Genomic DNA, 17387 nt, shown 5'->3' with positions numbered 1-17387 from the left:
GTGCCAGTGAGCTATGAAAAAAACAGGCCAAGTGGCATTTGGGGAAGTGGTTTCCCAAACATTGCCTGCCTCCTCTCCAGCCCCTCATCCTGTTCACCTCTTATTCCAGTGACCAGACTCCAGTCAGAACCAGCCTCTCAGCTTTGGAAGCATTAGAATCTATAGTGTTCTCCTGACAAGAACATAGCCCTTAATCTCTAGGAACAAAAAAGGGATTGTGTTCTCCCTCCCCAGGTCTGGGCAGGCTGCCTAGGGTACAGTTGGGGTTCTGAGCACTGCTCAGTCTCCACCTCATCTAGTCCCCTCCCTACCGCAGTGCTACCACAGTGTCACCGAGTCTGCTGTGGGCAAGTGTCCATCCATCCCTGACAACCAGTGATACAGGCACCTGACTGGATGCCTCACATCCTGCCTAAAACCACTACCCTTCCCCTCCCCCACATCTTTCTAAAAAAAATTTCCTCTGTCTAATGTGTAGTCTTTCAAAGACACAGTGGAGGCACCATGCCTTTAGTACAACACATGTGCCCCCTGGGATGTGGCAAATATGGCCCTTATCTCCTTCCCCGGACTTTGCAGTCAAGTGCTCTACCCCTGAGCTATACCCCCTGGACTTTGGAGGTCTGCTCAGAGCCCACAGCTGAGAGGAGGCTGGAGCTGTTGTGGGCGAAGACAAGTCTGAGGGCGCAGGCATCTCCGTTTGGCACACACAGCCTGCAAAACTCCTTTCCCTGTGGGCTCTTGGGTGCCTCCAGCTGCCTGGGTCCTGCATACCTGTGGGCCTACGGGGCTCAAGGAGGCTTACGCGAACAGGCATGCAAACTCTGGCTAAAGTAGCAAACCAAAGGCAAGAGCAGCTGGGCATGGGCTGTAAGGGGGGATGAGGCCAGACCATGGAAAGGAAGGCCCATCACGGGGTCAGAGATCGGAGGGCTGCTGAGCACAGCAAGTACCATCGTAGGAGACAGGTTAGCGGAAATGGTTCAGAAGACCCCGAGAGAACCGGGCTGGGGGCTCTCTTGTGGGATCTAGTGGTGTGTTCAGTCTAGGGGAGGGGAATGGAGAGGGAGACCCACTTGGTAGCGTCAAGAGGATTAGACAAGACTTGACCAGTCCATTTTCGCCTGATTTACAGTTTACTTTTAAAGTTTATTTGTTTATTTTGAGAGTGTGTGTGAGCAGGGGAGGAGCAGAGAGAGAAATAGACAGAATCCTAAGCAGCCTCTGCACTGACAGTGCAGAGCCCGAAGCGGGACTCAAACCCACAAACCGTGAGATCATGATCTGAGCAGAAATTTAGCCTGACTTAAATCTAAGATGTTCAGACTTGGTTGTGGGGAAGGCAAAGAGCAGTTGGAGTTTTCCCTGAGTTTACCCCAGCACAGTGGTGGCCTGGAGCCCAGCCTGCGATTCCAAAGGGCGAGCTGGACCCCGTGCTGGCCAAAGCATGGGCGGGCCCCCAGCTTAATAGTGGGGACTGGCTAAACGGGGCCCTCCACCCAGTGTGAGGCAGATCCTGACTTGAGCCTGCTATGGTCATGTGCAAAGCGCAACCTGCTGCCTGGTCAGCCTCGCCAGGCATTTGTGAGGTACGTCCTACAGCTCCCACCTCTCCTCCAACCCTGGGGGTGGGCGGCACTCCCTGCACCCCTGCCCTGTGAGTGGGCCTGGGAGAGGCAGGGCCGCTTGGAGGTCTGAGATCTGGGTTGTAGGCAGGGAGGATGGTGAGAACCCACCTGTGAGATGGGGTCTGACCAGTGCAGTGGCCCACGGTCTAGGTTGTAGCTGATCTGGACCCCTGTTCCCCCTTCCCCTGGCAGCCAGGTTTTTGTTCTTGTCATGGTGGATTAGCTCCCTAAATAGAGGTTGCACAGAGAAAACGAAAGGAGGAAAATGGGGAAATTAATAGCTCTGGTAAAAGATCTGGTGGGGAAGAAAGTTAAAACCAATTGACCAAATGAGAGTTTGATGATCCCATACACTCTCTGGTCCTTTTCTGATACATAGACAGGGATCACAGTTAAATGTTGGGTGTAGGCACAAAACACACTTCACACCCATTCGCCTACGAATTCTCAAGTCTTCGTCTTGAAAGCTGGTGGGCCCAGGGCTCAAGATCCCCCCCCCCCCCCCGCCCCCACTCCCGCCCTGGGACTGATGCCACCAGGTGGTATCGTGCATATGACCCGCCTGCAGGCTGAGTGACAGGACGCTTTTCCTGTGAAGACAACTGGGTAGTAGCTACACGGAGCGTGTGTGCTGTCTCACTGGCACGGAGGAAAGACACAGAGATGAGCTGCAGGAGGGGAGAGAGTGGAGGAGGCAGAGAAACGTCTCTCTTTATGTCACGCTCTGGGAGAACGCTAGAGTCCTGAAGTCTGGCCCTGAGGGATCACCACATTTTAGAGGAACATCAAGGAGCAGATCTGAGTGGCGGGGACAGGACAAACCGTGAGAGCCCCAAGTGCCCCTCTGGCAAGAAGAGAAGATCTTGCTGCCAGGAATCTCAGGGCTAGAATTCTCTGCGAGTGGCCTATCCCCTTTCACCTTTTTTATTCTTCATCTTCGCTGGACTTACCGCTCAAAAGAAAAAGCAAAGCTAGACTGAAGTTCCAGAAAGAGTCTCTATGGCTTCTTTAAATCAGGTGGGCTGTGAACCTGTAGGAAACGTCAAAAACAGAAACAAAGGGAAGAAAGAAATCTCTTCTGCACCAGCAACTGTGCCATTAAGCTCTATTAGTGTATGGGATGTGGGGCGGAATTATTGCTTCCATCCGAAATCCAATTTCTACTCCACCCATAATGGCTCTCAAGAGGCGACCATGCTGCCCTACTAGTTCAGGTGACCTGAACCTGCTCTACTAGTACAAATAACAACACTGGCTGACTTTCTGCCCAGAAAACTAAGTGCATCCAATTTAATATAATACCCACACCATATACCTTTGGCATACAGCTGGTGACTATGGGGAAGCATGGAGTTGCAACTCAAGTCACCTCAGTCAGTTGCAAAACCCCCCTTGAGTGTCAGGCAATAGAAGGAGAGCCAAGGAAAGGAACGTTTCACACTTGCGTGGCCTTTTTACAGCTGCCTTTACCCACACGGTTGCACTTGCTGCTCACATCAACCTCCAAAGGAGACAAAACTTATTGCCTTCATTTCACGAATGAAAACAGTGGTCTAAGAGCGGTTAAATGACTTCTCAAAAGCTATACTCTAAGAGGCAGAACGTGGATTAGAACCAGGGTGCTCTCACTTTAAATTCAGGACTCTTCCAGTGATGGCCATGGCTTTTAAACTGTGTACCCCACAGAACATCCTTGGGAAGGAAGGGAAGCCTTGCATCCTTGGCTCCTGCTCAGGTGGGAACAGCTCCAATTTCATTTGCTTTATCTGTTGGCGTTCCATTCAAGGTTTAAAATAGATTGAAAAGTCACTGCGCTCTGCCATGATGCCCCCAGTGGGGGGTTTGGCCACAGGACAAGGAGCCCACTTGGAATGCACACAAAGAAAGGAGGGGGTAGAGATACCGGCACCCCGGGTAAACTCCCTGCACGCCCGGGCCCTGCACTTCAGATCTTCTCCTAGGGAAAGAAACAGCTGAGGCTTGTCAATTTGGGGAGGTACTTCCTGGCTTGACATCACAGGGTCAGCTTTGTGGATCTCATCCAGACAAATCTAAGGCCCTCAGCAGACTCTAAGTCACAAGCCGCCTAAGTTTAATGAGCTGTTACAGCCCCGTGCCTGGTAAGCAGTACTTCCAGCCTTCTCCGTGCGCTGGCTCCAGTGACATCTATGCTGATCCCAAAGGCTGGCTTATTCCGGGTGTCACTTCTTCATGGTATGAGGCCACTGAGGGGGTCACCCTCACCAGCCTGAGTCCTGAGACCTCCTAACAGTTTGTCCCTTTCTTCCAAGCTCTTCTTTCACATGGCTCTGTCTGCTCTCTGATCACTGTTCTGATCTTCCCAGGAACCCTGCATTACACCTGCTAGTTTTAGCTTCTCCAAATGGAACTGCTTAGAAACAGCCTCCTTCTCTTCCCCAGCTTCCCAGCTGGCAAATATTCTAGCTTACCAAGGGCCTCCCGGAGCTGTGTAGAGTCAGGAAAATCCTTTAAGGTTTGGTTTTGACCCTTTAAGCTGGACCCTTAAAAAGCTGCTTGCTACAGATAAAAGACAGGTCTAAGGTCTGCTTTGCAGATCATTGAGGTTGGTGGACCAAATGTAGGCTTTTGTTCAGATTTTACAAAGCACTTACAGCCTGGTTTTGTCGTTTGTTTTCACATCTCTCTCTCTAAACTGTGTGTAATAGGGGCGCCTGGGTGGCTCAGTCGGTTAAGCGTCCGACTTCAACTCAGGTCACGATCTCGCGGTCCGTGAGTTCGAGTCCCGTGTCGGGCTCTGGGCTGATGGCTCGGAGCCTGGAGCCTGCTTCCGATTCTGTGTCTCCCTCTTTCTCTGCCCCTCCCCCGTTCATGCTCTGTCTCTCTCTGTCTCAAAAATAAATAAACGTTAAAAAAAAATAAAAATAAACTGTGTGTAATAGAAAGAAGCCAGACCTGGATTCGAGTCCCAGCTTTGCATTGACAAACTGTGACCTTAGACAAACTACTCAATCTCTCTGGACTTCCTTTCTTCATTTATATAAAAATGATAATACACTGCACAGAGTTGGTGTTTGTTTTTTTTATGAAAAATTAATGAAATAAATCTATAGAATACTTAGCACAGAGTCAGATTTCAATAGATGCTAGTTTCTTCTTTCTCCTTAAGGATAAAACCCTAAACTTACCCATGTCTGTTTTCCCAAAATCTACTACAATGGCTAGTACATAACATATTCTCAGTGAATGTTGACAGTATGAATGAATAAATAAGGAGTGAATCAAGAGGGCATACATGAAATTGATAGGCCACAGGAAAAGTTGCCAAAACAAATAAAAGTATTAGTAATTAAGAGTGGGAAATCTAGGGGCGCCTGGGTGGCGCAGTCGGTTAAGCGGCTGACTTCAGCCAGGTCACGATCTCGCGGTCCGTGAGTTCGAGCCCCGCGTCGGGCTCTGGGCTGATGGCTCAGAGCCTGGAGCCTGTTTCCGATTCTGTGTCTCCCTCTCTCTCTGCCCCTCCCCCGTTCATGCTCTGTCTCTCTCTGTCCCAAAAATAAATAAACGTTGAAAAAAAAAAAGTGAGAAATCTATCAAATGCTCCAAAATGTACCTATAAATATGTTCACTGTTGTGTCCTTTATAATAATGGAACTTTTGAAATGACCTAAATGTTCAACAAAGGGGACTGGGTACATTAATTAAAGTAGTTTAATTTTAAAATTTTTAATTTTTAATTTTATAGAGAGAGAACATGAGCAGGGGAGAGGGGTGAGGTGGCGGGGGGAGGAGAGAATCTTAAGCAGACTCCACGCTCAGCATGGAGCCTGACACAGGGCTTGATCTCATAACCCTGGGATCATGACCTGAGCTGAAACCAAGAGTAAAACATTTAGGGAGCTTGGGTGGCTCAGCATACATGCTTTCTCTCTTTCTCTCAAGAATAAATAAATATTAAAAAAGAAAGTGTTGGATGCTCAACCAACTATATAAACTACTATATTAAAGTAGTTTAATATAGGGTCACCTGGGTGGCTCAGTCAATTGAGTGCCCGGCTCTTGATTTAGGCTCAGGTCATGATCTCATGTTTCATGAGATGGAGCCCCGCTTCAGGCTCTGCACTGACAGCAAGGAGTCTGCTTGAGATTCCTTCTCTCCCTTTCTCTCTGCCCTTCTGCTCGTGTGCACGCATGTGTACTCCCCCCCCCCAACAAATAAATAAACTTAAAAAAATAGTTTAATATAAAATTCTATGCAACCATGTTCAAAATGTAAATTTTAGAAGTATGTTCCCCGAAAATATCCAAAACATGTTTTTAGGTAAAATGGTATGTTAAAAAATTGTACTCCTGTAAAATTATATTTCAAAAGAAAGAAATGCCTGGAAGAATATTAATAGGCGATGGTTATGTCTAGATGGTGGAATTATAGCAATTTTTATTTTATATACTGTGTTATCCAACATTTGAATTTTTATAATCAGGAAAACAAATTGCTTTTGGAAAACTAAAACACACAAACATAACAATCAGTGACAGATTTTTTTTTGGTTGTAAATGTCAAAACCCACTTTAAACCCACACAGACGCAAAAGAAAATGTATCTGGAAGACTAGTTTGGCTGCAGGAAGGTTGTGGTATGGCTGGACCTCAGGAATAGGTAGAAACAGATCCAGCACGCTGCACCTCTGGGCGTGGGTATCATCCCTTCTACTGCAGGCCAGCTTCCTCCACATGGCAGGAGATGCCATCTTGGTGAGTTCAGAGCTGCTAGTCTCTGCCACAGAGAGAAAATGAGCACTGTGCTCTGTGGTCCCTAGGTCGTGAATTCCAAAAATACACTGCAATTGGTCCCACTGGATCGGATGTCGATCCCTCGCCCAGTTGCTGTGCCCAGGGCATGGCGGTGTTCTGTAACTGGTCCACCTTGTGGCTCATTTCCATCTTTTGGTCCATCAGTGTGCCCAGCAGGCAAGGTCCTGTCAGAAGAGCTTACATAATAGGTTGAGAAATGATGGTCTCCTTCTCCCTACACCCTTCTGCTGTGAACTGATATTTCCTTGGAGGTGAGGGAGACAGGATAGGACATTCTGAGTGTGTTGGCTTAATTTTGGTTTTCAGAGGAGGACAGGGGGAGGCTGGAAGTAGAACGGTGGCCAGGATTGGACTATCCAATTGCATTATCAACATCAGATACAATGAGTGAGCTTTCCTGACATGTCCTTATGCTGGTGTGAAGATTCATCTGAGTCCTTGAAGAGCATATGGCTCAACCCAGGGGCTACGTGCTGGCTGGACAGAGACAGCAGCTTTTGTTATTGTAATTCCCTCTCTTCCTGGGCACTGTCCATCACTTCCATATAAGTAAGGAGAAACAGATCTTCTAAAGAATGATGCATGTTCTTAAAGTATCTTGCATAGAACAGCCAGAGCTCAATAAAACATTCAGTGCATTCCCTGCTTTATTTACTTACTCAGGAGGTGGTGATTTCATTTATTTCCAAAATAGAGTGAGTGTGTCTAGAAAATAAACATTTTAAAATACTGTAGGACCTCATGATGTCACGGCTTACTGTTATAATTCAATTTGTGATAAGTTACTATGTTGGAATGGGATCATGGCACCTCTGGTGGTCAGGAGCTATGCTTTAGCCATCACTGAGCCCCAAGGTAGTGCTGGTCCACAGTAGGTACTCAGAGGTTAAGGATGTTCAAAAATCTAGGGGTTCATTCTTAACAGACTTGTTTCCTTGGGTTGGTTTCTTTCTTTCTTTTCTTTCTTTCTTTCTTTCTTTCTTTCTTTCTTTCTTTCTTTCTTTCTTTTAGTGTTTATTGATTTTTGAGAGAGACAGACAGACAGAGCATGAGCAGGGGAGGGGCAGAGAGAGAGGGAGACACAGAATCTGACGCAGACTCCAGGCTCTGAGCCATCAGCACAGAGCCCAACACAGGGCTCAAAACTCACAAGCTGCAAGATCGTGACCTGAGCCGAAGTTGGACCCTCAACCGACTAAACCACCCAGGTGCCCCTCTTTGGGTTTCTATTGTGGTTTTTTTTCTTCCTTTCTGACTTTTTTCTCCTTTTTTTTCCTGTGTAGTAAGGATACCATCCATTTCCCCACATCTTCTGGTTCTTGCAATAAATCATTTTCAGAGGCTCATTCTTACTCTGAGCCTTTGGGATGATGTTCCCTTTACCTTGTTCTACAGCATTTCCCCACATAATTCATTTTTTGCCCTTTTACCCATCCTTTTGATCAAGGTAGGATCTATCCTCCTACCAACAGAGAAGCTATTTGGACTGCCTTGGGTTGGGCTCACTATCCACTTGAGCATTGGCTGAGCACTATAGATGGCAGTGGGTTCACGGCTACACCTCCCAGCCCACTGTCAGCAATTGTCTTGTTCTTGTGAGGGGTTTAGTCTAGCCTCCTAGCAAAAACATTGCCCTGGAGGCTCTTCTGGCCATCAGTCTATTTCCTTTTGCCCTAAAACAATATGGCACAGATGACATTATATTTCTAAGATGCACAAAAGGATTTTAATGTGGCATCATATAGAATCACATGTCTCATCCCTCCATAGCCACTGCAGTGAGAGCACATTATAGCACATTTTGTTTATACTGAAACTTAATTATCATTGAGCACTGAGGGGGGACAAAAAGAGTATTCTTGCTTTCCTGTTTAGTATATAAAGAGCTATGGAATGAAAAAAAAATCTACCAAAAACCATGACAAGTCTGGCGATTTTTATCCCATGTCCATGGCCATGTATCATCACTATGCATTATTCACCTTGCTTTTCAGTATGAAATTGATTTTTAGTTGCAAGTAAAGGGATATGCATCAACAGCTGCCTAAATGGTAAGGACATTTGTTTTTATTAAACAAGAAGTCCAGAGGTATGATCTCAGGGATGGTCTAACCACATCATCAAAGGCTCAGGCTCTCTCTCTCCTTCACACTCTGACTTAATAGGCATGTTGCTTTTCTTCATAATGTGTATTGCTTCACAGACTTCGTGTGGCTACCTTAGTTCCAGGCGTTACATCCATATTCCAGATGGGAAGGAGGAGAAAGGGATCACAGCAAGCTTTTCTGAAAGTCTGTCCCTTTTATTAGAAAAGCAAACAGTTCCTGGAAAATTCCCAGCCAACTTTCACTTTATGCCTCATTGGTCCCAGCTTGTAACACTTTACTCCTAGCAGCAAAGGAGGATGGAACAATGAGCATTTTGTAAAGAGAAATCGTGTAACCATGAGTAGATTGGATTTATCAATCTTAATTCATTCCCCAAGTCAAGGGATATTGCTGCTACACACCACCCACCTCCACCACCACCTGAACAGAATTAGTGTTGTGTTAGCAATGACTGCTGCTGACAGTCCAGGGCAACCTTGGCAGCATTATTTTTAGCTGCAGTGATGGTGGCTGTAGAACTGACCGGTGCTTTTCTAAGATAAAGGTACTTTGAAAAGAGTGAAATGATGTATGTTTTTTCACAAATTTGTGTGTTATCACTGCGCAGGGGCCAGGCTAATCTTCTCTGGATCGTTCCAATTTTAGTATATGTGCTGCTGAAGTGAGCACAAAATGAGGTCTGGTTCTGATCACTGATAATAAATATGGAGTCAATGGAATGGAATATTATCCAATACAACATACTTTAAAAATGACAGCATGACTTACTGAATTGAAGAAGACTACAGAGAAAGCAAATCAAATAATACTTATACAATCTTCCTTTGTGAAAGCAAGTAATTTCTGAATCCAATATAAAAGGAATTACAAACACCATTTGCATTGGTGGTTCAAATTTCTCCAAGCAAGTAAATTCTGAGAATCACAGACTTCAAACATCCCTTTCTAGTCTCTATTTCTACTGAATTCAGAGTGAAAGGTATTTCTTGGGTGTGGCTTCTTCTATCCAAGCAAAGACTACAGAGGCCTATTGCCTACTTCTGTTTCTTACCCCTCCCATTATTGTCTCTCAAGCTCACCCCTTCGTAAGGTTAATTTTGGTGTTAGAGGTCTTCTATTAGTGCTCACAAAGTGAATGGTACAGAGTTAAGGTGTCCAACCATCCTGGATTCCTAGGACTGAGGCTTCCCTAGGAAGCAAGATTTCAGTGCTAAAACCAAAACCATCCTAGGCAAACTAAAATGGCTGGTCACCCTAGGGATGATCACCAACATGAAAGGGGGTGAAGGAGAGGGAGTTTGAGAGGAAGGAAGGAGAAGGAGGACCTAGGAAGTCATGGCCATTCAACCCAACTTTAAATTTCATGGTTTTTCTTTCCATCTTAATAACTAGGGTTCCTGCACATCAACTCACGAGTGATGCTTGAACTCATCATTTCTTCAGGTTCTTTACTCTTCCAACCTGTACCTAATTGCCTCAAACTAATTGCCTCCCAATTCTGCCCCTCTATCGATGTTTCCCAATTCCTATTCCCGGTCACCAGACTCAATGGCATTGTAAGTGAATGCTACGAAGCCCCCTCTGATCCGACACATAGCAACGATAATGAACATGAGAAAGAGAATTTTACAAGTCATAGCCACACTCAAAAATGAGATACATATATGTCCTCAGTCCTGGAACAGAATCAAAATGCAAAGCAAAGAGGGGCTGATCTGAGGCTCTGGATCTGGAAGTAGGTAGTAGGAACTGTGAGTTTGGCTTCTGCGGATAAAAGCCCGCCAGAGGGGAAAGGAGCTCTGTGGGAGGCACGGGAACCAGAGTCATGCTCAGAGCTCACAACCGGAAACTGGGGCAGGGCTTCCCTGGCTTGTGAAAGGAAGCCTGAGGTGTAGCTTAGCCTTTTAAGAGAACCAGGCTCAAACAAGAACCCCATGTTCAGAAATACATAGAGAAAAAGAAAGGCAGGGGAGAAAACACTCCTACATATGATGATCCTGTAAACTCAGTTTTAAAATTCATAAAGCTAATACTAAGAAACGGCCAATAAAATCAATAACTGTAATATGAGTTTTTCCAGAAAAAAATAATAAACAATTTTGAAAAAGACTTGAAAATATGTTTGCATTTAGAATCCTTGAAGAGATCAACAAAGGCATTACATCCTTACAAAAAATACATGCCAGTGATCTATTATGCCATTAAAACAGACAAATAAGTACAGGTGGATATAAAATTAGAAATTAGGAAGAAAAATATAACCATTGAAAAATTTTAAAGACTGTAGGGTAGTTTCCAAACTAAATGTAGTTGCACAGAGAGGATTAACAAATTGGAATTGGGAGGAATTCATGCAGAAGGTTACAACATCAAAGGGGCCATACAAATGAGAGAGAGAATGGCAGGTGTTGTGGTTATGGACTGGGGGCTCAGGAAGGGCTTGTCAAAGCAGACATCTGGTTTCGTTGTTGTTGTTGCTGCTGCTGCTGTTAGAGAAAGAGAGCATGCACATGAGAGGAGGGGGGAGGCGCAGAGGGAGAGAGAGAATCTTAAGCAGGCTCCACACTCAGCACGGAGCCCAAAGCAGGGCTTGATCCCATGACCCTGGGAACATCACCCAAAGCAGACATTTGAATAGCTACCTGACCAAGTAAGGATGTGAAGGTAAATAAATATAAATCAACTTCATAGACACCCAGCAGTCATAATACCTATTTTCCAAGTGGCTCTAAGAATTAAATAGTATGCATAAAAACACCAAGCCTAGTGCCTGACACTTAATGTATAACAAATATTAGGAAGCTCTACTTCCCTTCCTAAAAACCCAAGTGAAAAGAATAGAATTTAGCTTTTGGCCTCCATGTTGAGGGGGCTTCGGCCACTTCTGCTCCAGCCCAGCATCATTCCCAAGGGACTCGAATTGGGTGATGATTTTTGGTTCTAATAATGGTGGATTCAGCTCTTTGTGACAAAGCGGCTGGAACACTGTCAGCTGTTCATGTGCCTGTTTTCTCCGTCTGCTTCTCTCCCTTGAGAACAAACTCTGTTTTCCCCTCTAGCATTAACTAAACAAGCTAGTCATGGCCAAACTGTAGAGATGACATTTTAATACATCCAGGCAGCCTGGCTAGTAGTTTCTTTGCAAATCTCAAAATTTCATCAGCACGGCTCTGGGCACTTCTCTGTTATGTCTTGTCTGGAGCCTCAAAGGAACTCCTGACAGAGGTCACGAAGTGGGGAGAGACAAAGCCACCCTCATTCTGAGCAGCAAGCCTTTTCGACTCACAGGCCCCTGATGGAAACATTCCCTCATGAAAAGAACAAAATAAGACTGGTTCACAGTGAACAGCAACAGAATGTTCTGTCGGACAGAGAGCAGCTTCTTGGAACGTGGGAATCTGAGAGACTGGATTGCATTCAAAGAAAATGCCCCTAGAGTGATAAAGAGCAAGTCCTGGGGGCTCCGCAATGTTCAAGATTCCATGCTCTAAACAGGGGTGGGGTTCCCTGCCAAGCCTGGGGTGGGGCTGGTATCCTGGAAACTGGACTAGGCTGGGAAGTGAGACCCCGATGGTCAAGGACACTGGGGGTAGCCGCTTCCTCCTCCCCTGACAGAGACAGAAAAGGGAGGCTGTGACGAAGCACAAAGGAGTAGCTGGGGTGCACTGTGTGTTTGTTTTTCTAGCCAGAGGAGAGAAAATGTGCCCCACCCTCTCTGAGTCCTCGGTCAGGAAAAGGTTGTTTTCAGAAGGAAAGAATGAAGAGGAAGAGGAAACATCCCTTTTTGCTGCAGCTACGACCGGCTTTCGCTCCCAGGGGCGAGGCAGGCTGACGGCCACTGGGTGCTGTCCAGGGAGCCCCCTGGGTTCTCGGTCCTCCCCCCTCACCAGCGCAAGTGCCCCTGCTAACAAGTCAACAAAAAAATAAGTCTTCCAAAAAAATAATAAGTCTTCCCCTTGTTTACTTTGAGTTTTTTTTTCTTTTTTAAAAACTGCACCTCTCATCAAGTCTGAATTATTTAAAAGAAAACAATAAAGAACTGAGCATTGCAACTTTGGCTCTGTTGGAGGTAAACGTTCATGCTTGGAATGGAAAAATAACAGGAATTGCAGGGATGAGCGCTAGGATTCTAACGTCTCCCACGTCCCACAGCGCATGTATCCAGTGATATCTTCTGAACAGGAAGAAGGAGAAAAAAAAAACCCTTAAATTCGCATCACATGAGAAACAGAAACAAATCAGATGCTTGGGGCGAGATTAGAGAGGCAGTTCCTGCACACGGGTGGGATGAGTGTGGTGGAGGCGTGAGAGGAGGCACGCGTGCTGTCTCCTGGGTGGTCTTCGCACACGTGCAGCTGCTGAGTTTTCACTGTGCTCGTCCATCTCGCGCACGCAGTGTGGAATGTACCCTTACTGAGGTCTCCGTCCCTATGGCAGGCAGGCAGCGGAGCCATCAAATAGAACTTCAGACCGAGAGTTATCAATATTTATTAGGCCAGGTCCCTGCATCGCAGCAGACTCCTTACTTGTCTTTCGATGAAATTAACACAGGGCACCATCACAGCAAGTACACGTGGATTAGATTCCTGGGGGGCAATCATTTTGCCGGTACCCCCAAATCACGCCATATAACCACAGAGACTGTGGTATATATATAACCTGCCTACCCACAGACACTGCCACAGGGTATATGCTCGAGTAACAAAATAAGTGGTAAGTTCCTGGTTAAATCCTTTTTAAAACTAGTTCCTCATTCGAGGGGCGCCTGGGTGGCTCAGTCAGTTAAGTGTCTGACTTCGGCTCAGGTTGTGATCTGGTCCGTGGGATCCAGCCCCACCGCGGGCTCTGTGCTGACAGCTAAGAGCCTGGAGCCTGCTTCGGATTCTGGGTCTCCCTCTCTCGCTGCCCCTCCCCTATTCACACTCTGTCTCTCTCTCTCAAATATAAATAAACATTAAAAAAAATTAAAAATAAAAATTTAAAAAAAGGAAAAAAGAAAATCAGTCCCTCATTCGAATTAGAAATACTGCATTGATCTATTTTCTTATGCTTTGATACTTACGGGTTGTTTTTTTTTTTTTTTATTCACCTACTTTTTTAAAGTTAACTACCTTTCCTCATGCGATTCTCCACAAACCACAAACGCTTGTGGCAGCCAAAGGAGTACCTTGAGGACGGACGTGACTGTAACGCTAAACACTTTCAAAGGGGTTTGCAGGCAACATGCTCTCATCGTCTTTCTCCCTGTGCCTCAGCCTTATTTTTAAAAAGGCCTTTGTTGCAGACGTAGAGTAGAGCTCAGGCACTTATGTCCATGATTCCCAGAGAGGATTTCCAGAAAGGAAACTACCTGCTCAGGATTATTACAGAGCAAAATAGCAATTAAGCCAAACTAGAAACCGGAATTCACTCATTCCAAGTGACCTTTTCGAGAAGCACATTTTTAAATTAAATTAGACTACATTGAACATCTGTGTGTGGGGATTTGTTTTGTGCAGTTCTAGTTAAGTGCAATCATACAAGTTTCACGTTAAAAACACAATGGGGAGCAGAAGCAAATAATCCAATTTATCAAGTTTAGGAATATTCATTTAAATAGCAAATAATTTGACACTGGGTGGAAAACTTACTGTGCCTCTTCTTGGACAAGACTCAGGAATGATCATTACTCCCTTGTCTCCTGAAGAAATCAATAGTGACTTAGCAGCTGCTCTGGTATTATAATTCAGCTACTTTATTTCTATTTTAATCAGAGAAGATTACTTTTGACCAAACTGCATATAATCGACACTGTATGACCTCTTCCAGTTAATGGGAAATGATTCCCTCTGTTCATTTGATGTTTGTGCAAAGCTAATTTATCTTGACCAATATTATGCTAATTATATAAGTGCAGTTGGCTCTTGCAATTTCTATTATGAGCGCTCTTGAAAGTACAACACAGAAGAAAGAATAAAATGGAGCAGACGTGTAATTAGGGAGATTATGAAAATCCTTTCCCAGGTATCAAAAATTCGTTTGAAGTGTAGGAATTTTGTTCTTTGTGTTATGATGCCTGATCCTTCAGTTTTATGGAGTAAAATATCCGATGCCCACAGGGGCCGGGAAAATAAGGTAGATGAGTGAAACAGGCAGGGTTCTAGTACACATGCTTGTATCGTGTGTGAGGGAGAACCTTGGAAGCTGGGACCTGGAGGGGGCGCTCTCTCCATCTAAAGGAGGCCCCCGCCTCAGTGTCATATGTCATAAGGGATGAGGCTTAATGTGGCCAGAGAAGCCAAAAATCTGGATGTGAGTAAAGTATCCTGATTTTTAAGTGGCTCCAATTTTTTTTTTTTATTGTTTTTTTGAAATACTGGGCTGGATCAAATAAAGTTTATCAGAGGGTAGGATCCAGTATGGGCTGCCATTTTGTGACCCCTGCTCCATTCCATATAAAGGTCATTTTAGGAACCAGAGGCTTAGAGATGGTCTACAAAGTAGCTAGAGGACCCACCAGGTGGCAGGAAGACGTAGCCCGTCTCTCCTGCTTGCTAATATTTCCAGAGTCAAAAATTGCTGTGGATCTGTCTGGAATCTTAAAGAACAGCTGTCCTCTTGGCCCCACCCACTGCTGCTCCCCAAGTCCTAACGCAGCCAAACCCTGAGGAGACCTCCCTCTTTTCCTGTCATTGTCATACACAGATATGCCAGGAAACTTGAAAAATAGACAATCTACCATGCCATAACCCACCAGCACCCCTGCCCAGCACCCGCCCTCACGCCCAGGGCCACTGGGGAACCAATCCGTGGAGCATGAAAGGCAAACAACCTTGACCCTGCTTCCTCCTTCCTCTGGTGTGAGGGCACTTGGTTTGAGGTGGAAAGCTGCTGAAAATGAAGACTGCCCATGCCCCGGCATTGGTTCCTGCTGTAACTGGAAGCCAACAGGCCACCTGGGCAGATAACTGTTTTAGAATCAAGGCCCCGTATCAAGTATCATCAAGGTCTACTTGATGCAGATAACCTGTGTCTGAGGCCTTAGCTCCCGATCCCCTGCTTGACCTTGCCCTTTTCAGGCCAGTAGCTGTCCTGCTCCCCAGTCTGGTTTTGACCCTTACACCATTGCTCCTATCCACACTGCACAATTCCACCTGCCTCCTATCCAACAGAGACTCCCTATTGGTCCCCTCATCTGCTCGGCCCAGACTTCCCTGGCCCAGCCCTAGCCTCTGCTCCCAGCTTCACCCAGGCTTATCCCACCCCATCCTATCCATGCTTCTGGGACTGTCATGCCCCCACCCTACCCCCCAGAGCTACATTTCCTCACCTCCGAAGGCCTAGAGCTAAAGGCAGCACGCAGCGTGAATCTGTGACTTGAGGAGAATGGGGATGGGGAGAGACTGCTGCTCATTCCCACTGAGAATTAGCAGGACAAGATAACTCTAAATTGTAGCAGGAGGAAAGGCTGTAAAATACTAGAATTTATTATCTGGGAAGATTTGGCAATTTTTCTGAGTAGATGAGAAAGTCCAGTGCTTGAAATGGGGATTGACTGGGAGTAGGGACACCTGCCTAGGGCCATGGAAGAAACAGATTGGCTTCAAGACCAGCCCTCCAGACTGTCCTGTCCTCTTCCTAGCCAGCTGGAAGTGGAGCTATCCTTTTAGGAAAAAGTGGGGGCTTATTTAAGGGGGGTTTAAACAAGGCCATGTTAAGCCAGTTTCCATAATGCCAAATTGCAGGAGGACATCATAAATTGGTTAGAGCCCCTTCTGGGAATTCATGAGTCTGACTTGTGGTCTAAGCCTGTGGGAGTTCAGACAAAGTACCTGATTTCTCCAGGTCTCGAACAACACGAAGAATACAGAAGTTGGATTAGACAAACTATGAGTTACCTAAGGTGCCGTAACAACCCCTTAGCAGCTTAAAACAACAAATATCTATTATTTCACAGATTCTGTGAGTCAGCAACCCAGTAGCCGAGGCCTCGGACTCAGGGTCTCTCTCTGAGGCTGCTGGTAAGGTGTCAGCTGGGGCTGAAGTCCTCTCAGGGTTCAGCATGGAGAGATCTGCTTTCTAGCTCACTCAAGAGGTTGTCAGCAGGATGCAGTCTTCTGAATCCCAGAGTAAGAGTCTTGGTTGGAGTTAAGAGCCCCAGTTCCTTGCTGGCTATTGGCCAAAGGCCTCCCTCAGATTCTTGCTACATGGGTCTCTCCATAGGGCAGCTCACAGCATGGTGGCAGGCTTTCTTTAGCATGAGTAAGAGCTGGCCAGCAAGATGGAAGTCAGAGTCTTTGTGACAGCCCGCACTTTTGAGGTATTCTGTTCCTCAGAACTGAGTCACTAAATCTAGCCCACACTCAAGGGAGGGTAGTAACACAGGCAGGACTACCAGAAGGCAGGAATCACTGGGAGGTATGTTAGAGGCTGCCTACCATAGATTATCTTCAAGGTCTCTCAGATTCTGTGACTCCACCTCTTTCTCCCCCAGAAGGAAGCTACAACCACCAAGCCTCTCAGCCAAAAGTCCGAAGGGCTCTGACATATTCTACACCTGGAGTTAATCAACATGAAAAACGTAGTCAGATGGGAAAATCATCTTATCCCCAAGAGTTAGCATGTGACAAGAAGGCGTTTTCTCCATTTCTATGCCATTGATCATCAGAGGAGTCTACTGGTAGACTGAGTATCTTTCCAGAGTAGACAGGGAAAATTTGTCTTTGTTTAGATCTCTTCAGAACCAAAGACATTGAGGTCCACCTATCCAAATCTAGGTTGATTTGAGGTAAATTCCTGCATTGCTAGAACTATTACAATTCAAAGGTCTCACTTTCTTTACAGAACAATCAAAGTCACGGATAATCCCCAGAGCCTC

General features: G+C 45.8%; 1 non-coding gene across 1 annotated transcript; it reads right to left on the bottom strand.

Moving 5' to 3' along the window:
- Positions 1-9092: 9092 nt before the first annotated feature.
- Positions 9093-9199, bottom strand: LOC124510544 (U6 spliceosomal RNA). Its single transcript, XR_006961742.1, has one exon. It is a non-coding gene; the product is annotated as a U6 spliceosomal RNA (small nuclear RNA).
- Positions 9200-17387: the final 8188 nt, after the last annotated feature.

Source organism: Lynx rufus, unplaced genomic scaffold (genome assembly GCF_022079265.1).
Source record: "Lynx rufus isolate CCGP_SWC_20201006 ecotype Redwood Valley unplaced genomic scaffold, mLynRuf1.p SCAF_15, whole genome shotgun sequence".
NCBI classification, from domain to species: Eukaryota; Metazoa; Chordata; class Mammalia; order Carnivora; family Felidae; genus Lynx; species Lynx rufus.
Note: the sequence above shows the minus strand (reverse complement) of the source record. Positions and strands in the feature narration are given on the sequence as shown.